We start from the raw sequence: 25,830 nt of genomic DNA on the forward strand, positions 1-25,830 counted from the left end.
TTTAACTTAGTAACATCCTCTTACAGGATTGAATTAAGCGGATGTACAGTACATGAATGCAACAGTTTTTAGCTGTATTAAGCAGTGCCTGATAAATTGTGCCATAAGCCCCAGAGCAGCATATTTACACTCTAAACGGTGTATTGTGAGTATTTAAGTAGCAGTGGGGAATATAAAGCAGAATGTCATTACTAATCTGTCCGTCCTGCGTGTTCTGCAGTCCTATAAATTCAGAAACACTGCATACCTGTTACTCTACAACGTCTTTTCCCCTGGTCGGGTTTTTGTTGCCTTACACCTTGCACAGAATGTAAATTAGTCTGACAGATCTGCTCTGCCAACACACGAATTGTGCTTTCGATATCGTTCAATGTGGGCTCCAAATTCATTTAAAAGTCACAGAAAACAGTTTCCCTCACCTTGCCGAGATAAACCACCTTTTGCATGCAAACTCCACTCGTTCCTAAGGGAGTAGCGGATGAAAAGGGAGCCGGGATCCCCCTCCAGTCAAGCGGCCACAGCTGAGGAGAGAACTCCGCGGTCTCCGCGTAGAGAACGCGCGTCCCACATCTTGTTGAAAATGAGTCGCGATGAGAAGAAAAAAAACGTGAATGTCTTCATCTACAGAGGGTTACCGGGACGAAACCAGCGCTGTTTCGCCATTGAAGCACTGAGGTGAAAAGAGTCCTGCCTTGACTGCCTTCATCCAAATACAGCCTGGCGCGTGCGGAGAAGACTGGCTCACTGAATCACTGTGTGCTGCAGACGTCGCGCGCGTAAAAGGCAACGGGAAGGAACGGGATAAGCGAACTGCGGAGTGTCCCGCTGCACACTACATGAGGAGGAGAAGAGGGGTGCAAGCAGGCTGCACCACGTCCTACACCTCATTGCAAATTGATATCAGAATGCTGTCTGGAGGAAGAAATTAAACACAACGACGTTTAGATCTGGGAAGCTATAGTGGCTGGAGCACGATTTTTTTTTTTAAAGTAGTTTAATTATTTTTAGATATTGGATTAGGCTACAGTGCAATTACACTTTTATACACACACACACACACACACACACACACACACACACACACACACACACACACACACACACACACACACACACAGTTTTAGTTGTAAATGATTTAAGTTGACAATTTGCCTTAGGTGACTTTTAGTGAAATGACCATGAAATGTTAGTATTTTCTCTGATTTTGAACACTAAATCCTGAGCTTTTATTTTGGAGCTGTGTGAAGAATCTCCTCTGTGAAAAAGGGGAGAAAAGTGTCTTAAATGAATAGATAACGTTATATTTCAGTTTCGTTCAGGAACACAAGCACAACAAATTGCTTTCCCCACCCCCCTCCATCCTTAAAACACACAGCCATTACAAGCAAAACATCTACAACCTCAAAGGTAACAAAAGAGGTGCTCCATTTGAACCACAATATGTCACCTGATCTGGAAAAGGCAGAGCTGCAGCTGACCTGACCCCTTTGTCGTGACCACTTGAGAGAGCAGTCAGCAGCAGCGGTGATAAACCCAGGTACACTGTACGCCTCCAAGTAATCAAAACCATCTTATCTATTAGCCATCAATATGTAATGGTGTCCCGGCTCCCTGGTCTTAAATGAATAAATACTGATATTAAATTATGTATCCTGTGTTATCCCTCAGATCGTTACCTAGCTGAAGTGCTCTCTCTCCTCCTCTCTTCTCTTCTCTCATCTCCTCTCTGTCACTTCATATGAATACTGTTCAATATAATGCTGATATTTCCTCCATATAGAGCTTATGTGTCAGTTGAATATTTACCCTTAGCCAAGCGTTTTTCTCCGAAGAAATTTGATTACACGCTGCATATGTGTAATTGATTCTCTTGCCATGTTCTTTCCTTCCAGTGACAAGTGATCGATACTGCTGCATTGAGTGGACAGAGCCTGTGAGAGTGTGTATATATGTTTTAACTGTGTGAGCTCTGTTGAATGAAGGTCAAAGGCTGTGATGGTGTCCACGCCACATATAGATCTGCTTAAACACCAACCCAGTAGGCCTACATCTTATTCATGGGCTTACATATGAACCTGATTAGTTACTTGAATGTGACTCCTGCACTCTGGCTCTGCAGCCACCTCTTTGCCATGCAAATTTGATTTGAATATGGCAAGATGGTCAGAGGAGTCGTGTGAAAATATGCATCCAAGGTGCAAATATCAGATTGAATGCACATTTGCTCTTAAATTCACACAAAGTTTCCAAATGTTTTATTATACTTTGACACCATAAAGACATTCATTTGACAGAGTTCAGGGCTGAATGAGAGAAGCATCCCCCTGACCCCTAACTGACAGACGTAGATTAATCTTTTGGAGACAACTAAACTACTGGTGACACAGCCGTTCCTCAGTGTAAAGGGAAATGATTAGGGGCAATTGGCTGTGTCCCCTTTCATCAATTATTATCAAACTGGCAGCCAATAACCAGTCCTGGGATTCATGATGCGAGACATAGTAATGATATAAAATAATCAGCAGAGCAGGATTGTGCACCCTCGCCAAATCAGGCAAATATATGACGTGTCATAATGTTAGACTTTTTGAAGTAGTAGCTTTCAGGTCTTTTCTGACACACCCTGCATGAACAGTACCTCTGAGGAGTTACTGCTAGCATGAGTCCAGGCCAGTGGGCTTAAAAGCTGTAAATCATAGCTTTGCATAAAAGGATGTTTCCATGCCCTCAAAGTAAGATGAAGACCACTTAATGTTTCTTCTCTAGAAGGTTTCCATGAGGATGAGGTTATGCAGGTTTTTCATTTGCACATGAGCTTGCATGAGCTGTTAATATAGAAACCTTCGAACATGCACTCCTGAACATTTCTAGAAGTTTTGAAGAACATCTACTTATGAAATTTTCCAAAGTTGCTTATTAACACATGTCCCTCACAGTGTAAAGTTTGCCCTGTTGGATGGGTGGGGCTTGAATCAGGGGGCATGTGTTAGTCACTGTGTAATGTTTGGAAGATATGAAAGACGATGGGTGAAGCAGATCGTCTGACAATGAGACAACGTTTTGCCTTTATATCGTTGCTATGTGTAAATAGATGTGTTCACTGTATCAACAACAGAGTAGAAAAGAAAACCAGGCGAGCAGAAATGGATGAAGCAGCATCATTACAGTACATGCACTTTGATTTCATAATACAAACTTCAACATCCTCTCACACCAGCTCACAGTAAGTCTTCCTGACTTCTACCTGCTGCATTCTTACATCATCTCACACCAACTTATTGCTGAAATTTCCAACCTCTTGTGGGAAAATCTCAGCACAGAGTCAGGGGGAAATATTAAGCTCCACACATGCAGCCCACCCTGAAAGCCTCAGGAAGTGTTCCAGAGTTCTGTGCATGTGTGAATAAGATTTATAACGTGCACATTTTAGCATCACATTAACAAACTACTTTGGGCCATGGAGTCAGAAAAACCTGCACGTTAGCGTAGCTGACAGTGATTGAGTCAACTGTGAGATCAATTAACCTTTGCTGTCCGTGTTTATCAGAATACATTAGACACCCTGACAGTCATAATGGGATGTGATAATGGAGACTTACGGTGGCCGACAAGGGTAACAACAGCCTAAGACGTTTAAGTAAGATGAAAACAGGATGAATGCAAACACACATATGAATTTTCAAAAAGGAATAATACATTTATGCCTGGAATTTAGAAAAATGCTGCAGGAAGTAACATGAGTGCATTTAAAGAAAATGTCCTGCAAATACATAAATGATGCAAAATAAAATATGCAAATTAAGTAATAAAAAAATGTGACAGAGAAACATTATATACTTAGTTATCACAACGGAGGTGCTTCAGGCCTGTAGGGGGCGCTGTGTGGATTTACAAAGGTGATTAAAGCCGCCTTGAGAACTAATTTATGAGGTCTGCAGGAGAGAAAAGCCGGGCTGGGTTAAAAACAGCCCTATGAGGGAGGTCAGTTTGACGACTGAGGATAATGTTTTGCAATTTTGAATTTGCATTGTTTTTAAATTTACTGCCTGTTCTCCCTTATAAAAATCTCTTGGACTGTTACAATGCATTTTCCCTTCTTGAGACTAGACGCCTGGCAGAGTTTTCACAGAGCGCATCCTGCGAGCAAAGAACGAGAAAAGTTAAAACGAAGAACTCAAAGCTTTGAAGCTAAGCTAACTCCTCAGTCATCTCCAGCTTCTCTCTCTGTGAGCAGATTCCCATCAATCCCAGACCAAAAAGAGTTGACTGACTACCCTGGCCGCCTCATCTCTTCACTGTCACTGCCTGCTGTATTTTCCCTTTCCAATTTGTCATAAAATGTGTCCACTCTATCATCCAAACAACACTGCGGACACACTCACAGTCCACAGCTCCTACCTCTGACGCTGAGAGACACACTGTCATCTGCTCATAACGCCTTCATTAGAGAGATACACTACAGTTCATGGTGAGCTCCCCCCTGAAGAAGCTGGATGTATTCGCTCATAGATAGAGAAAATACTGCTGCATTGGGCTCCTGAAGTATTAAAGTGCTGTGTGGAATGTGAAATGAGTCTGTGTGTGGTGGAGGAGATAGAGAGAGAGAGAAAGAGATGTGGATGGCTGTAATTTACTGTGAGCTTCTGCAGGAGCGGGAGAGCAAAAGTCACATTCAGTTCTATTACAATAATAAGCATTCAATCAGTTCTGGTCACCTTTCTATTTATAGAAAGCTGCAATACTTCTGAAGGAAAAAAGGCATGGGTGGTCTGTAAGATTAAAAATGCAAGGTCTGGGTGTGACATCTTTTCGAAGGCGTCATTTATTATTCCTTGAAATTCAAATTTGATAAAGGCCAATAGCTGACTTAATGTAAGGGAACAGTGAAGACTTGGTAAGGTACAGTACAGTGAGAACAAATGTGTGTGTGGCCACATCTGTACCTGATTGTGTGTGTGTGTGTGTGTGTGTGTGTGTGTGTGTGTGTGTGTGTGTGTGTGTGTGTGTGTGTGTGTGTGTGTGTTTTGTCAATAAAGGGGAGGAAACACGCCAAAGCAGCAGCCTGTTTATTCTCTTCGGCTATTTTTAGCATCTGGCCATGTCAAGGTCCACACAATCCACCCACCCACAGTGGGCAGCAGTGGCCTTCAATATAATGGTCTGCAGCAGACCCGGGTCATTAATCTATGTCATGTCTTCATTCATCCCAGAAAACACACCTGTTCACTTCTGATGCTGCCAACAACAGCGAGCGTGTCAAAAATACACACAACACAAAGAACACGCTTTGGTATTTTGTTGTGCGAAGTATGGCGGGAGTACGCGGGTTGTCCAGGGGGGCTTATGAATCTAAGTCTGTACTGTGTAACCGTGCATCCACTAAATCCAGGTTATAATCCAACCAAGGACCTTTGCAATTTGTCATCCCCCCCATGGCCTCCCGAGTTTGTCGTCACTGCCCTCTGCCATCAATCACAGTGAGGAAACACTGCCTTAAAAACAATCCTTTAAAACAATATATCCTGCTTTAATGTGCATGTTGAGTCTATAAGGTCTGACTGGAGCCTTCTGTTAGCAGGGGACACACAAACGTGATTGATTACAACTCTAGCCTGCTGGTTATGTTTGCATACATCTAGGGCAATGGATCAGTAATTGAATTGGGTTTTCTTTATATCTTTTTTATTAGGATTTCAGCTGTGAACGCTGGACAACTGCTCTCGCATTCATGTTTTCCAGCACAGCAGCAGCACACAGTGGTGCTTTAATCTGCTTTGCCTCCACAGCATCATTGTTTACCAAACACAAAATGCCACATCCTCTGCAGCTCAGCGTCAGTGTAGCCGCCAAATATCAGTGATTTTTTTTTTTTTTTGCGCCACACTCATCAGCATTCACAGGTGTGAATGATACTGCCTTGCAGGGGGGAGACAAGGTGCTCAGCTCTGCACCTTAACCCAAAGTGCTTGTGGCCGCATGATAATGTGAATATAATGCACTTGGTCTAATTGCTGCCAAAACACCCAGGCTTGGCAATTTGGCCCGCTGCTGCTGTCAAGAGTCTTCCAAGCATTTATGTAATCGGGGCAGGTGTGGCACCGCTCGCTTGTTCCAGTGATCACTGCGTGTTGTAACTGAAGTGAAAGACAGGAAGGAGAGAGCACGGGTTGAATAGCAATGAAGACACTTGTGGTGTAGCTGGCATATTAGCAGGGATGGAACATTTGGTATACTCACTCTGCACCTGAGTTATATTAATGTTTTCAACCTGAAAGTGAACTTTTCTGTTCTGTTTTTCCTTGTTCGCTGTGTACTTTATTGCAGCAAGCATCGGAAATTTAAAGAAATTTATATCCAGGCCCTGCTAGCTCATGTGCTTTATTGTTACCTGCTCCCTTGTTTATTTGTGTCTTTAACACAAGAGGCTAACATTTCCAAAATAGCCTCTATTTGCATCCACCTGCTAATGTATGCAGATCGTTTCTGTAAATCACTTGTGCTGATGTTGCAAGGTTGCCTTGTTTATGCCGCCATAAGTCAGAGTCGCATTGATACTGATGTCAGAAGTGTAATTGGGTCCACAGGTAGTGTTCTGGTGTTATGAGTCCCTCTGCAAAATAATGTGAAAGATTAATCATTTGGACAGGAAACCAAAACTTGCCCATTCCTGGGAGGGATATTGTGATGGGGGGAATTCTTTCAAAGCGACTCAGAAGAAGATGAAGAAAGGAGGACTATTCAGATGCTGACTCTGTATCATTTCACAAGTGATCTCATCTTAATAACAGGCAGAATTGATGAAAGTGAATGAAGAAAATCAACAGTCCAAAACGCTAATGAGCTAAAATCCACAGTCATGATAATAATAAGGCATTTTCAAACATAAGTAGGCATAGATTGGGCAGTTTGTTTGGATAATAGTCTCATGTTGTACAAAGGTGTTTGGCCTCCTGTAATATTGATACCATACTTAACTGCTAATGTGTTGCAATTTCAATTTTGTGGCCTTTTGGGGGGATATTTTGTATTTAATGGCTTGCTTCCTGGAAACAACATTGACTTTATTATGTGTCCCTCTCAGGTTTTAGTATAAAGTTTTACGGATGCTCTTAAACTGAAATCTAACTTCATCTGTGGCTCTCATAGTTGTTTTTCCCTACCTGCATCAATCTTTCTCATGCCGTATGCCTATTTTACACAATGTATGTATTCATGTCTGGCCTATATGTCCTGCTGTGAACACACCAATAGCTGACGAATAGGGCTAACCGTAGGTGTGTACACACATACATTGTCCTATGTCAAAGTAGAGCAGGTGATGTGGCCCTATCTTGTTTCCTTGCTATGGTTGTTGGTTGTCTGTCAGCATGGCAACACTACTTCTAGGCTTTAAGTACGGGAGATGGCATTGCAGTGACATCCAATCTCCCCATCCCCCGACCAGCTAACCGGACAGTGCGTGAGTGACTGATAACCTTGGATATTAGCATTGACCAATTCATCAAGTCACTTTATGTACAGCATTCTGGTGCACATAACTGACATGTTCAATCACTATGAGTCTGCAGTGGTGGTGATGGGATATCATTTCATCCTGCCCGTGTCCTTCAAGGTTGCACATATTGGACTTTAAAGATAATGCTAACTGCTGGAGATGTCAAGGCTCTTGATGGACTCAGGTACAGGCTGTCTAAAGGGGCCTTCTGATTTGAAGTATTCTATTAAAGAGGTCACCGGCGCTGATCTCCAGTTCTATCCTTGAAAGTGGGTATCCCATAGCAGACCTGTCAGGTAACTGGAAGATGGAGCACTATAGGGACCAAGCCTGGGTTCCCAAGTGTCAGATGATCTGTGCCAGTTTAAGTGTCAGTTTGTTGGGGAATATGAATCCTTCAATCATCAATTGAACTACCATGATAAGCCTTAAGGTAGTGCTCTGCCCTGATCTTGAAGTCCAGTCAAGAAGAAAATCTTTCAGTTAGAAAATATATGTCGAATTAAAGGGGACATATCACGCTTTTTTCATCAATATATACTGGTCTAAGAGGTCCCCAAAACATGTCTTTAAAGTTTATGCTCAAAAAAACACTTTGAAATCAGATTTTGGCATGCCTGAAAAGTCCTCTTCTTCATTCCTCATCAAAACACTCTGTTTTCCCTCTGACCACGCCCCCTCCGGAAGTGGATGTGCCTCGGCTCTCCAGCACGTTGATCTAATGTTTACATGTTGGCTGAATATACACGGCTGCTCAGAGATCGCGTCACTTCAACCCTCTGAATCTGATCCTGACGGAGAGGCGCCTGTAGCAGGACCTTTCTGAACGATTGATCATAGATTTAGTGTTTCCTGTTGTTTTATTTATCAGTATGTAGACGTGTGTCTTGGTACACAGCTACGAACGTGTAGCTATGTGGCTATGCTAACTAGCGCTAGCACTTATCCATGATAAATAAAAATCATCCACTAGATCTTCAAATCTGCAGACGTGGGGAGTAAAACCGAACTCTGCCAGAAAGGCAGCAGGACCTTTTATGAAGGATTGGTCACAGATTTAGTGTTTCTTGTTGTTTTATTTGTCAGTATGTTGACGTGTGTCTTGGTACACAGCTACAGCTACAGCTACAGCTACAGCTACAGCTACAGCTACAGCTACAGCTACAGCTACAGCTACAGCTACAGCTACAGCTACAGCTACAGCTACAGCTACAGCTACGAACATATAGCTATGTGGCTATGCTAATTAGCGCTAGCACTTATCCATGACAAATAAAAATCATCCACTAGATCTTCAAATCTGCAGACGTGGGGAGTAAAACCGACCTTTGTGTTTATTAAGACAGCCTACAACTAGCATGCCTCCCTCCTAAGCTCCTTGTTAGCACACATTTGTGCAGGTAATGAAAAACGGGGGAGGGATTCAGTATTATTTTATACAGTCTATGGGCTGAACAAGCTCCGAGCTCTGACTCCGTGACAGACCGGATATTGTTGTTACGTAACAAAAACACGGAAGTCTGAAACGGCTCGTTTCACACACATTTACAGAAAGGTGTAGAAATCAAAACAGGGGCAGAATGGATTTTTTTCATTCTCGGGGGGTTTGTAGACATGCCAGGGACACATATTTCAGGTAAAGAACCATTAAAAAGTCAATTTTGCATGATATGTCACCTTTAAATTAAACTATTTTTCAGCTCAGGCAGTATAGTGGTAATAACAGAAAACTGTACAAAATGCACACAAGGTGCACATAAGTTAAAGCACCAATAGAGTGGATGAGGAGAAAATCTGCACTGTGGACATTGTCCAAGATGCAAAATTCCATACCATTCAATTATTTGTTTCCTTTCTATCATTGAAAAACGACTGTTTCACTCCAAAATTGCCCCATCAAGGGGATCCCTTGCTCTGAGAAATTGTTAAATTGTGCTTTACCTGTTACGTTTCTAACTAGCTGCACACAAACACATGAAAACAAACAAAAACCTTTTGGATCCAACCTTTCAGAAGTTGGTGATGTATTTGTTGCCAATTATTCCCGACGGCCTCTGATGAGAACAAGAAATAAAGGAGCAGCAGCAGCAGTCGATTCATTAGCTTAAAATGTCTCCAAGAGCTGACATAAACAAGGTTTTGTTTATGTCAGCCGGAAAAGGTTTAACCTTTATTAAGTAGCCATATTGTCTGAGAAACCCTTAATTCACAGTAATGGTCCACAGGATGGGTCCCAGGGAGATTAAATGCTGAGCTCCACACCAGTTTGAGGATCAGGGCCTTACAGTTTCATTGCTCAAAGAAGGAAAGGGGTCATCTGTTTTTTTCCATCCACTTCACTTCCCTAACATGAGGCAGCTGCCTCCCGAGCAGTGCTGGAAGTATAGTTCACTCATGGCCCTTTCTTCAGTACATACAGTCATTAATTTGAGTCAGTAGGGTCCTCTGCCATTCTAAATCTGAGACCGAACGCTCAAGTGTTTTGTAAGTGTTTGTACTTTACATCCTTTCTTAGCTTGGTTGAGGGTTAAAGGCAAAACATTATCTGGTTTAAGCAAGGCGGCAGTTTCAGGTTTAAGAAATGAAGCCAATGCGGAAGTGTTAAAAAACCACAGTTCCACAAGTGTCCACTAGAGGCTGGCTCCAAAGAGCCCTAAAGCCACATACAAACCCATTCTAAAAAGCAGGTATTTACTGTAAAATAAACTCATTTACAGAGTGGTGCAAAAAAAGATGTTGGTCTGAAAAGCTAATTTATTTTTCATAGACACAGTACAGGGAGATTTTTTTAATACCTCCTTTGTTTTAAGATATTCAGGTTTGGAGTTTGGCATTATTAAGGTTGCAGCTGAATCAGCTGAATTGACTGAGAAGCTCACACTCCAGATGTTAGTGTGGAGGCTAAAGGCCCAACTCAACTCCACCTCTAGTTAGGTTTACTGAATGTTAAGTTGATTTATATTTCCAACATGGTGCCCATCATTGTTGGGCTTCAAAGGTCTGCTTTAGAAACCACTAATGAATATAAAAAAAAACAAACAGAAGCCACTTTTAGGTACCTCCTTTATGATATAATATCTGATATTATTAACGATATGCCACCATACAATATGACACATTATGATACAAAGGATTTAAATGTTGTCTCCACTGTAGTGCTAATATAAACCAAAAAGCAATGGCCCTTTGGGTTCTTCGTTTATAAGATAAGATAAGATAAGATATCTTATTATATATATACTGTATCTTATCTTATCTTATCTTATCTTATCTTATCTTCTTAGTACTAATATAAACCAAAAAGTAATGGCCCTTTAGGTTCTTCCTTTGTGATACAATATATGATGTTATATGATGATGATATATGATTTATGATGTGATAAACAACTTGATTTACAAAACTCCACTATACAGTATCACACTATAATAAGTCGACATATTTTGTTGGTCTCTAAAGGCTGGCTTATCATAGCACTAATAAATTAAAACAAATAAATGAGCCGCAGCCTCTTTAGGTACTTCCTGCAGAGCCAAGGACAGTCCCGGTCAATTGATCTTTGATGTGAAGCATCTGTGAAGTGAGGACAGCCAAAATAAGTTATTAAAGGGAACCACAGGGCCAAGTTAGTTAGAGGTATCCTAACATTTTTCACATTATAAGCATATAGGCTTAGATTATCTTCACTTCCGAAACTCTTCTGATGAAGCAGGCTGTATGGATCCCATCAGGATCTGAGGCTTCCTTCCCTTCATCCATCATGCAGCGTGCCTGGCATCTCGGTGCAGCTCAACACGCCCTCTACCCGGAGCAAAGGTCCAAGCCCTTGTCCAAAAGTGGAGCCATGATGAGAAGTATCAAAATGAGTTATTGCTGTGACCATAAAGGAGAACCCCTGAGGACAGATGGCAGTCCTTGGATCGTTGCACCCACATTAACCTTCCTGTGAAGGGATCAGGCCCAGGCTTACTTTCAGTTCTAAGAATACATTTTCTGGTTTTTGGAGGACACGGATACAGACCAGCGTTCAGAAGCCCCTTTTGGCCGAGAAGCCCTTCCGGACCTGGCAGATAGACAGAAAAGGAATGAAGCCCTCAGAGGAAATGTCAGACAGGCCCTTGGCAGCGGTGGTAATGTTATCCCCCGGGTGCTTTGTTACTCACACCTGAGGGAAAGGTTAGCATGCAGATGAACTCTATCTGTTTGATTACCACGACAGAGGCAGAGGTAATTAAGTTAATACAGTTTAATTAAGTTGAGATGGATTCAATAAATGTTTCATTGTGTTCCTGGTTACTGGCAGCACACTGCAGCGTGAGATAGCCATGGCACCAGCAAGTGTTGCCGGATGGCTGCTTGGCCGTGGTTCCGGTAACGAACACTCCCACAGACGGCTATTAAACATGTATAGCCAAAAGTCAGTGGAGAGAAGCAGGGAGATCTGTTTGATAATTCATCTGGAAAATGGATTGTTTTTCTTCACTGATTGTAAAAATCATCACAGTAGAACTTCTATGATGTTAATCATGCTTTACAGTATCTCTGAATGAAGCTTAAAAAACTCCAGCTTGATTTGAACAAAACAATTTCAAAGCCATCATCCCTCATGCTGTGAGGATAGATGGGTTCCATTACTGTACTAAATTAGAGTGTTTATGCAGCACAGTGGCTTTGTTGTCAGGAACACCATCAACTTATCTTTCAATCGTGCATTATACTCAAATTGGGTCCTTTCAACATGTCACAAGATGATTAATTTAAATTAAAAGCAAACATCACCGCTCTCTCCCTGTGTGAACACACACTTTATAAAAGAGTTTGATCCCGAGTACACAAAAAGAACCTGACTGAACTTACGTTGCTTCAATGTTGGCAGTTTGTTTACTGTTCTTTGTTGAGACGCTATTGAGTCCTGTCTTTTTTAACGACTGCATTCATCAGTACAAGCTTTCAATCATTTGAAATACAGCTCGACTGAGTTCTATGCAAGGTGTGTAATTGTCTGCTCTTTCAGTACACTCGTGGTATTTTATTGAACTAATTTATTCTGAATGGAAACCCAAGAGGGGATAAAGCCATCTGTTTGACATTGCCAGCTGGACCATGTCCGATAAGAGACGTTTTTACAATGAGGTTAAGCGTCAGGGTATAAAAATACACAATGCAGCATGGTTGAGAAGTGTGCGGACTGTCAGAAATGATGATGGTATAAAAGTGATTCTAAATGAATTGCCTGATTAGATCATAAATTATGATCTCAATCTTGTTTGTCCTAAACTAAAGACAGTGTTTGAATAAGTGATCAATAATCTGCAGAGCGCAGGAAGAGACGCTTTAGAACTACTGAGATAACAGCTAAACACCTGATGGAAGACAGAGAGTAAATTTGTGCAATGCCAATGAATAAATTATTGTGTTTTTTTACTGCAAGGTCAGCTCTGGTGCTCGGTTTCTCCAGGGAAACCTCCGCCAACACATATGAGCTTACACACAAACACACACTGCAAAACACACAGATCCACACACTGGTCAATCACAGGCAACCCCACCAACACACACATCAGAGCAAAAGTCTTCCTACACAGAAATGCATCTCATAAGAGAATGCACGTGAACTTACTTCACAGCATATGCATATCACGTGTCTGGATGTTGGAGATGCGTTGGTGCATAAACACACATAACAGCACTTTTGAACCCAGTATGTTATAATGAGCACCTTTACAGGAAGTCTCTAGACCTCTACATGTGGGACGCTACTTGCTGCTTTAAAAGAGGGTTCAACAGATCTATAATCAATAACTCATTAAAAATAATTTTCTTATGACATAACAATAATGAATGTGTTTTTTCCCTATATTATGTTTTCCACAGGAACATAATGTATATAGCCTAAAGTATTGAACAGCTACAGAACAAAGAGGCGTAGAAGTTGTTTAAAAATCTAAATATGAACATGTGGAGCAGGCTCATAAAAGTAATCTCCACAGACACATAGTCATATAAAGTGAGGCTCAGTCTCCTAAATGTGGGACTGCTGCAACAAGAGAACTGCACAGAAAAACATGTAAGACTTTGTGTACATTTTTCATCCTACTTGTCCTTGTCGAAAAAAGTAAGCATGTCTACATGTTTGGGTGTCAGACACAAGCGTGAAAACGGACGACAGAAAACGCCCACTCTGACGGCTGATGTGGCTGGACTGCAGACACACTGTACCTACGTGCCAGCTTTGCCAGTCTGGGAAATCACTCTGCTCTGACTTGCCACCAGTCTGCCAGCTCTCTTGTAAAAAGTTCTCAACCTCGGTGTCATTAGTGGCGATTGTTGTGTATTGCTCCCCCCCAAAAGAAAGCTCATGGAGACCTGGTAAACAGGCTTTAACCTTCAATCACCACTCTTATAGCTGAATATAATATGAGACCACACGTTGTTTATCTCCAGCTGATTGAAAATCAAACAAATAATGGTGTTCGAGTACATTCTTAACAATCAATTACTCTATATTCAACTAATTGTTAACATCCTTAGTTTGAAGGATGTCAACCGACAGCCATTCTCCTCTGGTGTCATGTAAAGTGTCATTATTTTAAAATTTTAAAATTTATTAGTGACTCAGAGAGAATTGAAAAAAATATATATATTACAATATATATTAGGCACTAATTCAAGTTCAGACAATCTATTTGATATTAACAGCTCATGAGGTGCAAGCTCAGCTCAGTGGTTAAAGCCCACATCATGTCACCCCGCAGGGTCAACTCAATGTGTTGGCCTGTTGCTGCATGTCAAACTCCACAACACTCCATCTTTCTTCAGATATCCGGATAAATAATGGCCTAAAATATAGTCTAAATAAGTAAAAAAAATTAAGATTAAATTAGCATTCAGCTACCTCCTAGCTAGTACTGATGTTAGCAGGAAATCAAACGTTTCTAGGTTAAGACTTTGTAGTTACAAGACATGTGACAAAGTAAACTGGTATCCAACATCAGCTTGCATTAGCATTTAACTTTTTTCCTGTCATACGACACAGGCTAACATACTATTAGTTTGTTGTTGTCTGAGCATGCTAAAAGGTTATGGAAAATTAATTAAATTCTAAACACAGCAAGGAAGTGTTAGAAATCAAACATAGCTATAATCTGAGTGATATTGTGTTTTCAGTACTTTGGTCTTTTTTAAGTCGTTCAGTATGACAGGTATTGGTCAACACTTTCAGAAAGTAATTTTAAAGTTAAAGCATCGGATATTAACTGTCCACCATCTTTGGATTTACTAATCAATGATGAAGCGTTGGCGTCACAACTTAGAGGCACAGCACTACAACAGTAAAACAGAACTGAGCTTCCAACTGTGAGAGTGGTGACAGAGAAAAAAGGCTGCCCTGTTTTTCAAGTGTTGGCTCGTCACAATCCTGCTGGCTCAACAATTTTACTTTTTTATACAACTTTACTAAGATCTCGCAGATTTGAAGGTGACTCATGGGGTGAGATGGACAGATAAGCCTCTGCCTGTATGTTCTTTACAGTAAATATATACGCTCACATAAATATCCTCCAGAAGAAATTGGATGGATTGAGAAAGATTAAACTTTTTAGGATTATTTATTGTGTGCTGAGCAGACATGCTGTGAGTTATTTATTCGTGGACCATCAAAAACATTTATGAGTCTGTTTCAGCAGTATGCTCGAAACAAGAAGTCGTAAATCTACCAGTGTATCCTCACTCCCTCCTCTCACTCCCTCCATTGAGCTGTCTCCCCCTCGCTATCTCTCCCTCCACCTCCTCTTCCTCTCAACCCTCATTTTTCATCACCTCTCATCACTCGAGGTAAGTGCCAGGGCTCATAAAGATTTGCCATCAATTTCAACTTCATCAATCCTGATTGGATTTTTTTTGGTGAGGGGGGGCTCAGTTTGATTTGGTGTTGCCTCTTAACTAGTGATGTGGAACACATTTCAAAACTGGTGTCCTTGATACGGCAGTTCTGAGGGAAAATGTAAGGTATTATGGCCACAAGGTAAAAAAATGTAATAAGAGTTGTCACTATTTTCAGGATTATGCTGCATCCCCAGGCGCATTTGATGAACACTTCCTCTCTAATTAAAAGTGCAGCATCCTGCCTGTCTACGCACATGATGTTTGAGAACTGCTTGTCAGATGAGCTTCAGCAGTGTGTGTTTGAGTCCCTCAGCTTGTGTGTTCCTGTTAGAAATCTGTGTTGTCTCCACAAGGTGGTGTCATGCTCATTAGCTTTGTGTTGCAGCTCATTTTTGGAAGCCTGTCTGACTCCTGCATCACTAGCTGAGGGAAGTAAAGCAGAGCGGGGTAGTTCTGTAGTGTGCATTTGTTTTTTATTGTTCATCACAGTCATTTCAAACTGTCTGTGGACTCTTGTTATCCTGTTGTATAAAATGCCATCAGTGACAAAACCGCTGAGAGAAGCTCAGTGAAGTGAGACGGTGAAACAACCGCACAGTTAGGAAGGTTTCAGTCAGCAGAGCCGGCTGTTTTGACCCGTCCACTGACCTTCAGAATAATGGTTGAGTTAGAGGGAGACAGTTCATTACCCACAATGCCTGTCAGTCCACTATCTCGTACATCCTCAATCACTGAATAAGGGCAAGAAAACAGGCCATCTAAGAGCGCTTACTCTCATCTCTATCACCTATTTGTCCTTTTCCTGTTCAACCTAATCCCTCACACATCTCTGCCTGGATTCTTTCCTCCCTTATTATCATCTGATTAAACCCATTCTACTATTTTCCTACACATATCTCTTTTTTAAAATCTATCTTTGAATCTGTTATTCCCAGCTGTGCACAAAAACAAATGCAGAGTGCTAATGCAAAACAATTATGAGTAAACCACTCTCGTCTCTAGTGACACACTGCCTTGTGGTCAGCTCTGATTGTGGCTGAGTTTACCCACGCATAACCCCCCTGGTGTCAGTGTTAACAAGCTTTGTCTGAGCAGAGCAAAGGGAACAAACCATGAGTCATGATCCGCTTACTGATCCTTAACTAGTGTTTCTAAGCTGTGAATTATGAGCACTGGGTGTCTGACAACCTTCATCAATTCACTGCTGCTCAACTGATCGGCAGCGATGAGTGGTGAAAATACAAATAGTCATAAGATTGCAATTAAAGATAAAACAACATGAAGGTGGTATGTGCATGACGTCACAGATGGTGGGAGTCACTGCAGTGTAAAAAGCACTGGTCAGTTTGGATCTCTGCACCCTGACTACAGGCTAAAGTTCTCCACCACCGATGGGACCCGGGCTTTTGTATGCTTTCAGGCTTTGCTTGTGCGCTCCCCCAGTTTTGAAATCAGGTACATAAACTTCAGGAAACCCAGTTCCTTACACATCACGTCAGTGTTCATGAACCACTGGGTCTTTGGAAAATTGTCAGGATTCCTGTTGAGCCATGCTGCAGGATGTTTTGCCTCTCTTTCTGAAATTTCCCTGGTGAGAGAGTGACATCAACCTCTACTGGATAACACATTAACAACAGTTACACAAAAGCTAACTTCAGCATCTAGCCAACTGCTTGATATTACTGTTAGCAAGTGGCAGAAAATTAATATAACTTTGGAAAGTTTTACTAGAGCTGTGCACATGTCTGTTACCATGTGTGGTACTTTTTAAAATTAACTTTTAACATGGACGTTAATTTGATAAATGATTATGTAAATCTTTATCTTCCATTGAATTAAATTTTCGTTTGTTTTTGGGCATTTCCACCTTTAATTGATAGGACAGCTGAAGAGAGGCAGGAAATGTGGGGAGTGGAGAGCTTGGAAGACATGCAGCAAATTTTCGAGAAAAGGGGTTGAGCCTGCGACTGCTGCGACGAGGGCCGTAGCAGTCGTTGGCTCAACCCCTAGACAGCTAGGCCAACGGTACCCCAAATTCAGCTTTCTTTAACGTTGTCACATTTGAATTACCTGACTCAACCGCCCAAATGCAGCACTGTGGCAGTAAATGGGGTCTACACCAAGCGGCAAACTCCGGTCTCAAACGATGAAGCCAATGCGGAAGTGCTATAAACTGCAGTACATCAAGGATCCGCTTGAGGCTGGCTGCAGAAACACCGGAAACTACGTAGATATGAATGGAAAAAGACGATCTTTGCAGCATTAGTAAACATGTTTACAGCCTGGTTCAAAAACCGTCTTGGCCCTATGAAGCTAATCTCTCTAATGGCACACACTGTACGGGGGGTGAATTTTTTTCTAACGTGACGGTTCAGAAGATATTAAGATTACGAGTTTTGCCCAAATAAGGACATGACTGACGTGACTCCCGGTTGGGAACACACAGCCATTGGCTAAGGGGCTCACACTACGTGACACTCTGCCTGGTTGAGTTCCGCATTACCAATATGGCTGCTGCCGTCGATTTGCTTCAAAACAGCTCTCAGGAACAGATGGGTGACATCACGGATACTACGTCCATATTTTATACAGTCTATGGTCTACACTGAGGTGGGGAGTAGACTTGTCTCTGTTAGTCAAAATAGTACTATGAGGAGCGGTTTCGGATCCAAAGGAGTCGGTTCTTGCTGAGCTGAGCCAAAGGATCTGGATCACTAAAAAAGCTGGACTTCCTATTGAAGCAAGTACAGCGAGTTTGTTTACCTTAGAAAGAAGAAGAAACCGTACCCTGCTCGTGCAGGAGGAGGGCGAACTGCTGCACTTTCAACAAGTTTTTCAGATAGGCCAGCTGAAGAGAAACAGGAAAGGAGAGTTAGTTATGGGATTATCTGTTATTAAAGCTAACGTCTTTGTTAGGCATGGAAAAAAAAACCAAGTCAATGCACTGACTGGCTAACGTGATGCGGACACCTAGTGCTAGAGCTTATCAAATGAGTTATGAGTTATCAAATTAGCTATTTGACTTTAATTTGTTCTGTTTTGTTGCTTGATTATCATGACATGGGGAATGAGGGGTGCTGTTGGCCTAGCCTTGTAAGCGTGCACCCCGTATACAGAGGCGATAGTCCTTGTTGTGGCAAGCTTGACTCCTCGACCATTTGCTGCATGGTTCTCTCGCTCTCGGCTCCCTGCATCGCCTATCTCTGTTCAGCTGTCCTAACAATCAAAGACGAAAAATGCCCAAAAAATATCACTTGAAATAAAAAAAGAAATGGGGAATGGAAGGTACACAACATTAAATGACATGATGGCATCTGTGCTTCTCAGTAAAATAGCCGCTGTGTGACTATGGTGTACCCTTTGGCCCACATGTGACCATATAAACTTTTAGTTCCAAAAGTAAACAGCTCTAAGAAGTACTTTCAATAAATTAAGATACTTAAAGATAATACAAGTTCCCTTAGGCCTCTATCATGCAATCCAGGAAGCATAAATAAGAGTTACACCTGTCATACTTGGCAACATTAGTTGGAGAAGAATGAGTCTGATTCTTGTTTCAGATGAGTGGGTGCCTGTTTTGATTTATGGAGAATGGGAGCAAGCCAGGAGCCTGTCGCACCACCTGTTCTGAAGTTCACATTCGTCCAAGTTATCCAACATTTTGTGAGGTGGAGATTTATACAACACTATATCAAAATGCTCAGTACCAACCACAACAGTTCTCATATATTGATGAGCTGCTTCTCAATATTAACAGCAGCTAAATGTATATGTAAATGTACATTACATTATGTTATGCTGATAAATAATAAACATTAAATTAGAACTACATTTTTTCAGAATATTTCATTTCATCTGGACTTACATGTTTCAATGTTAATCATATTTTTGTTCTGTCTAATTGTTTTCTTTTGTCCCTGCTGGGCCTCCGTACACATAAGAGTCAAAACATGGATTTCTTGACCGTTTCATCATTGTCTGAATAAAAACAACATGCTAGGTCTCTACAGCCATTTGATCAAAACCCTGTTCAACAATAATGTAAACTGTAAAGATGACATTTGACAAAATATATGCCTAAAATATCAACACCTGTGACTTTAAACTAAATGACGACAGATCAACTTTGATGTTACCAAAGAGAAAATTCCCTCTCAGTCTAGACTTCATGGGTCTGTACCTTATGTATTTCCGTATTTTATCATGTTCTCATAACCTAAATATGTAAGGTTTTATTCATTACCCTCAAAGATTTACATTAATGCACGGTGTGCAAATGAAAAAATATATATATATAGACACATAAATTGGTGCTGGATCCAAAACAATCAAGCCTATCGTGATGTGACAAAAGTGACATTTGGAGCCAACATGCTTTTCCTCAGACTCATACTTTTCCTTCTTCAGGGGCTTCCTTGTGTTCGGATCCATATGTTTTTTTCAACAGTGTACAAATGACACACAGTGAAGTCATTCAAGCATCACTGAGGTCTTTTCAAGTTGATGTAGTTTTATTGATTTAACCTGAAGTATATTCTTTTTTAAGTTGTAGTTTGTCAGTAAGGCTGTTTTCTCTGAGCTCTCACGTTTCTGCTCCTGACTTTGTAAACTGCTCTGGATGCTAACAGGTTGGTGTCTGATGTGCACATTTACTGTTAATGATCCGCACAGAGCATGGCATTGACAGATGGATGAATGCAGTTAAAGAGGATTTAAGCTCGGCTCAGGGGAAGTTGTCCTCCAGGTACATGACTGGCTGAAGCTGAGGGAAGCCCATGAAGAGCATCGATTGCTTTCCGGAAGCAGCTGCAGCATACATCCTTCTCCTCTGCAGGAGTTATTGCTGATTGTGTGATTTGAGAATGACTCAGGAAGCATCAATGTAGTTAGTCTTTGACTTAGATAATCAAAAAACATGATTACATGATGATGAAATCCAGCACCAAAGTGAGCTTAGAAAAAATACTGAAAAAAAAAAACAATTTGGAGAATTTTGAAAAAAGGAAGGATTACAGATGAAGACCAATGCTCCTGTTACAAGTGTCGAGGGCATGGCCTTACAAACTGAGCAGATGGATGGCTGGGATGGAAATGATACTGTCTCTGACCTGACAAGCCGCAGCAGCCTGTGTAGCCCATGATTGTTTTTCCAATTTGACCTGTGTGAATCCACACGGATAATCACCGACTCCAGGATCAAGGATTTAGGCCTCGGGGGGTTTCCAGCAGTCATAATGCCCACGGCGGTCTCAAGACAACACAGTAGAGCTCACCTCAGCTTAGATGAGACCAGCTGGGACTCGGAGCGAAAGAGAAAAAGAGACAGAGACAGAGCGAAAGAAATAGAATCTAAAAGTCTCCTGCAAGGAACATCATCTCTCTATCTGTTAACCTCTCCGCCTGTCATGCTCTGAAATTTCAGGATTTTTTTTGTGCTATGCTTTAAAAAATGACATGTTGGCTGACAAGGAAAACTTTTCAAAGAGTTTCTCTCAGAAAAAAACAACATAATTCATGCAGCAACAGAGAAGAAAAGTCGATATTTCTATTCTGAAAGTCTGTAAATGATTTATTATAGCTGTTGGCTCTTATTCATGCTGAGCAGCGCCTTGTGGTTTGATGTCATTCTCAAAAATCAAAGTTTAAAAGCAAATTATTAAATATTTTATTAAGCAGCTCCTTTTCCCGTCAGATGTACTTTCCAGGTTTTTAAACTCATCAAACATTTATCAATATTTCATGCTTTTCTTCAATTATTTTATACTATTACTCATACTTTGTCTTCTGTAATGAGGCCCAAATGACAAAAATTCACAAACAAGATAGATCGAGTCTGCATGATGTCGTAGTTGGAGGCGTGTGTCCACGTGGGGGAAAATGATCCGTTCCCCCATCTGCAATACTGAAAATACAAAGTCTGATGCTAATGCTACCAAGCTGTCATGACCTACACTGAGTCATTAGTCATCTGACAAAGACTGAGACATTAATAAACTAAACAAGGATCAGATTGTTGTCTAAATTTTATGCAAGGTTTGACCAATGATCCCACTCACAGAACCCACAGATATAATTTACTACCTGGTTGAGTAACCAGGTGAGAGCTAATATCACATTTGCTATAAAAATGATGAATTAAACTTAATAGCACTAAATCAATGAGCATGTTTTATTCATTATAATCGACGATGTGGTGTATCACGCTAGGATTTACACACAGAGCAGCCTCTGGAAGCGTGGTATATAGTTTACTTGTCTTCTAACTATTAATCCAACATTCATGGTTTCCCTGAAATAATCTGACACTGTTTGAATAAGATGAACAAAATGTTAGATTAACTGAAGTGCTGATTACAAATATACACGTTTGGATTTTTGATCCCACAGGCGACTTAGCTCATCCTCTCGCCCAATGGCTTGCAGCCACAGAGTTCTCCTCTTGTGCCCTGTGCTTTGGTTGGTTTATAAAACTTTAGATCACGATTTTTTGTTTATTCATGTATTCATGTTCATGTAAAAGAGAACACGGCAGCTCTTCAGCACTGTGGCAAGTATGTTTTCCCCCTCAGTGCAAACCGGATGTGGCGTTGTGCTGACTGTATCTATGAGATATTTACGTCAAGAAACACTACTTACACTGTCAAAGACAACAAGAGAGTATGGTTCCACTATTTCCACAGGGGGGTGCCAAAATCCCTGCATCAACACAGACGGAAAGTTCCTTACAGGAGCTTTAAAGCTCCATTATAGAGCTTTCTTTTTTTTTAATTACTACAATTCATTACAAAACAGACTGAAGGTAATATTGGTGCCTCTTTATGAAACACAAAAACAAACAAGACTATCAGAAACAGGATTGAAAAGTTTTCTGTTCCCAGCAGCTGAAGAAAAAGCCTTTTTTACACTTCCCATATTAAATATTCACAATAAATTTCACATTTGACTTAAAAATCAGCACGTAGATATTTTTTCTCAGAAGACACTACTTAAGCTTAGAAGACAAGCAAGCAAAGACAGACCCTCACAGGACCTGTAAGTCATTTTTATACACGATAAAGTAACGCTATAAAAAGTTAATTAAAAATCAACATTGTGTAAGTATGGACATTTACAGGACAGACTGATTTCATGATTTCTTAAACATATTTTATTGTAGCTGTAAATTTATTTGTTAAATGTAAATCTTTTTATTATCTTGTTATCTCCGAGCCTCTGTACATCGACATGTGAGTCAATTTTTATGTCTGAACATTTCTTACCTCTGTTGTAAGCAAAAACACCATGTCCCTGAAAAATTGCTGCACAATGAATACTTAATTCTGTGAAGGCGCCCTCAGTCTGTGACGTCTGCACTGAAAAGGTTTTTTAGTGTTTAGTGCAGAAAACAAGTGATGAAAAAGAAGCATGATTGAGAATAACTGATGTTTCCAGGTGTACGATGCCAACCCTGCTGTGCTCCGTCTTCTCTGACCGGCTGTGCGTTACATTTAAATCACAGTTCTTCATAATTCATTCAGTGTCGTATAGGAAAGCTTTCAGTTGTACCTTTGTACTCCTGCGAGTAAAATCGTCATTCACAATGTTTTAATTGCCTGGAGGAAATGTAAGCACATCGCATTTTTCCTTTCATAAGAGGGAAGCATTCAAATGTGTGTCTCTGGCATAAATCCATACCTCAGAAAGCCTGAGAAGCAGCCTTTGAGCTCTTAATTATATGCTTAGAAAGAATCTAATCCCTGGTATGACTAAAGAGATTCCCTGTGTTAACATTTATATTGAAATTTGTATCTTTGTTTCTGGGTGATTTAGAGGCACGACACTGTCAGAGCAGGACAACACAGAAAAGAAAATGTGATGGAGTTTTAGTTTGATTTTAAATCACTGATGTGAAAAGTCAGACATGCTGAGTGTGTTTCCAGCAGGGGACAAATAGAGTGTCAAAGAGCAGGCTGGCAGTGGGGCACACTCCCCAAGGACATCCCCACTCTTAAGAGGTTACTTCATATATAAGTGATGGAACACCAATGCAGTGCCACATGTTACAGCAAACACACACTCCCACACTCACACTAACCCCATTAACCCCACTTAGGCTGTTGTGAACTTCTGATTGACAGCTCTGCAGGTGAAGCACTCTGCATAGTGCTGCTCTCAGCCACTTTTTTCTGTGCAGCAACATGTTAACGTTTGTGCACCAACTAGAGGCTTTTCTACACTGAACACGTCACTCATAATGCGTCAGAAACGATCCTCCATGTTGCCTGAAGATGTTCTGGAACTAAAGGAATACTCAATATGTAAATCAGAGCAGTGGTGTAAAATTGGAAATAAAGTTTAATGTGTGTTAGTAATGGAGGTATCAAATGCACGGGTGAGCATATGGGGGAATATGTGAGAGATGATGGTTTTTATGGAGCGGTGAGTCTTGCTTTGTGTATATCCTCTGCTCAACGTCGTGAATGTATAATTCAGTCCCCGGCAGCCATTCAGCACCTCAGTCAGCGACTCGTCAGCAGTTAATGCTTCGTTCGACAGGTGCAGTGAAGCATCCAAACGTGACAACCACTTCACTAAACACACACGTCCTGTGAATGAACAACAAAACATTCAAATCATTACATCCAAAAAACACATATTGACTTAAGTTAGCTCCTGAAACAAATCTAGTCAAACCACACGCATGCTCATCACTCTGTCTTCCTCATCCTCCCTTTTACCTGTGCTTTAAATAATGACCCCACGCAAATTTCCAACACAAACACAACCATATTGTCCTCACGTATAATGATTCTAACTGAATATACCTGCACACTCAGGTAGTGACATAAAGCTTGTTCTTTTCACAATGGCCCCACTCCTGTGTATTTGTTTCGGCAAATATTACAGAGAACAGCACATCTTACAAGAAAGAACAATGACCAGGAAATATCAGGTTCTAGATTCATGAGAGGCCCTGAGTCATGGTCTGAGTAAAGGAAACCCGGAGACTTTTATTACAATGGATACTTTGTTGTTTGGCAGAAAATGATGACTCAATAATGACTTTCAAAAATTAGGGTCATTGTTTGCCTGGATAAGAGCTAAGTGTGTCCTTTCAGGAGTTAAACTGTAGGTGTTCTCTAAACCAGGAAATGAATCCACATTTCTTTCTGAGGGAATTAAGAGAACATGAAAGTATTTTTGTGGATGTTCTAGAAACCGAATGGCTTATACAAAAACTGCACCAGGAAAACCTTTTTAACCCTAGAACACTATCGACGGGTGATTTTCACCATAGCAAACACATTTACATGATTTTCATTATGTTGCGTTTGTCTGAGTGTCATGGGTCCCTGGGTAGCTTTAGCATCGTCTTTGACGTCTTTGAAGCGGTGGGTGTTAACCTATTCCAAAACCCGCTTTTTCCTACAGGCACGTGTTCGGGTGATTTTCACCCTTTTTTGTTTCTCTCTCCTGCAGCTTTTTGTGTGTCAAGGAGACTGTGCCTTCACCAGGGAAGTCTCAAATGTCTCAGGAATGGGTGGACCGAACACCAAGTTTCCAGTTTCATAATTTTTTGTTTTAGAAATTTTTGGTACTGAATTCCAAATTTTCAGTAGTTTTGGAGCATTTTTATAAGGTCCCTCATGATAATTTTTTTTTCATTTTGTTAGACATGGCACAGTTTGAAATAAAAGAACACTACTCTAATTTGTCATGTATTGTCATATTTTGATATATTTTGATGACAAGTACTTTTTATTGGGGATAACATATCGGGTAAAAAACACCCAGCATTAGTGATGGTGTTATTAATTTTAGCGATAGTGTTCTAGGGTTAAGCTAATACAAAACCTCCAAAACAATGTAAATATCAGCGTTTACGTGGGATGTGCATAATTTAAACTAGACAAGAAAACAAAGAAGAAAAAAATACAATAAAACTTTAAAATTAAATCAAGCATGATTTTTAACTAGACAAAGAAATAACTGATGATGTATTTTATAGATGTTTACTGTTCAAATGGATATGAGTTTGACAGAAATGTGTTTCTGAGCCTTGATTAATACACAATCAATGACGTAGAGGGATTCATTACATTAACATGTTTATTTGAGAAGGTGACTCCACGATTTTTCACTGAAAATTGTCAGAGGGATGTGTTATACAATGGAAGATGAAGATTTCTGGTCTGTCAAGTTGGTTAATTATGCAACTGAGAATTACTGACAAAGTAATCTGAGTCTGAGTAATGATACCCAACTTTTAATACAAATGTGCACTTGATGTATCAGATCATATTTGGAAAAAGTAATGTAACAAACTTCCTCTGAAGCTGTCTGTCACGATCCTTCCTGTGAACAATGTGATGGAGCCACATGTGAACATCTAAGCCAGGTTCATCACACATGGCATACACAACCGCTTCCCAAACAGCGTATTGTCGTGTGCATATAAGAGAAAATCTTCACC

The 25,830-nt window shown here is 40.7% G+C and overlaps 1 protein-coding gene across 1 annotated transcript in view; it reads left to right on the top strand.

The window, feature by feature from the left end:
- The window catches only part of trpa1b (transient receptor potential cation channel, subfamily A, member 1b), a 156,586-nt gene that overhangs the window by 100,956 nt on the left and 29,800 nt on the right, over window positions 1-25,830 (top strand). The window lies entirely within an intron of this gene.

Source organism: Notolabrus celidotus, chromosome 17 (assembly GCF_009762535.1).
Source record: "Notolabrus celidotus isolate fNotCel1 chromosome 17, fNotCel1.pri, whole genome shotgun sequence".
Taxonomy (NCBI): Eukaryota; Metazoa; Chordata; class Actinopteri; order Labriformes; family Labridae; genus Notolabrus; species Notolabrus celidotus.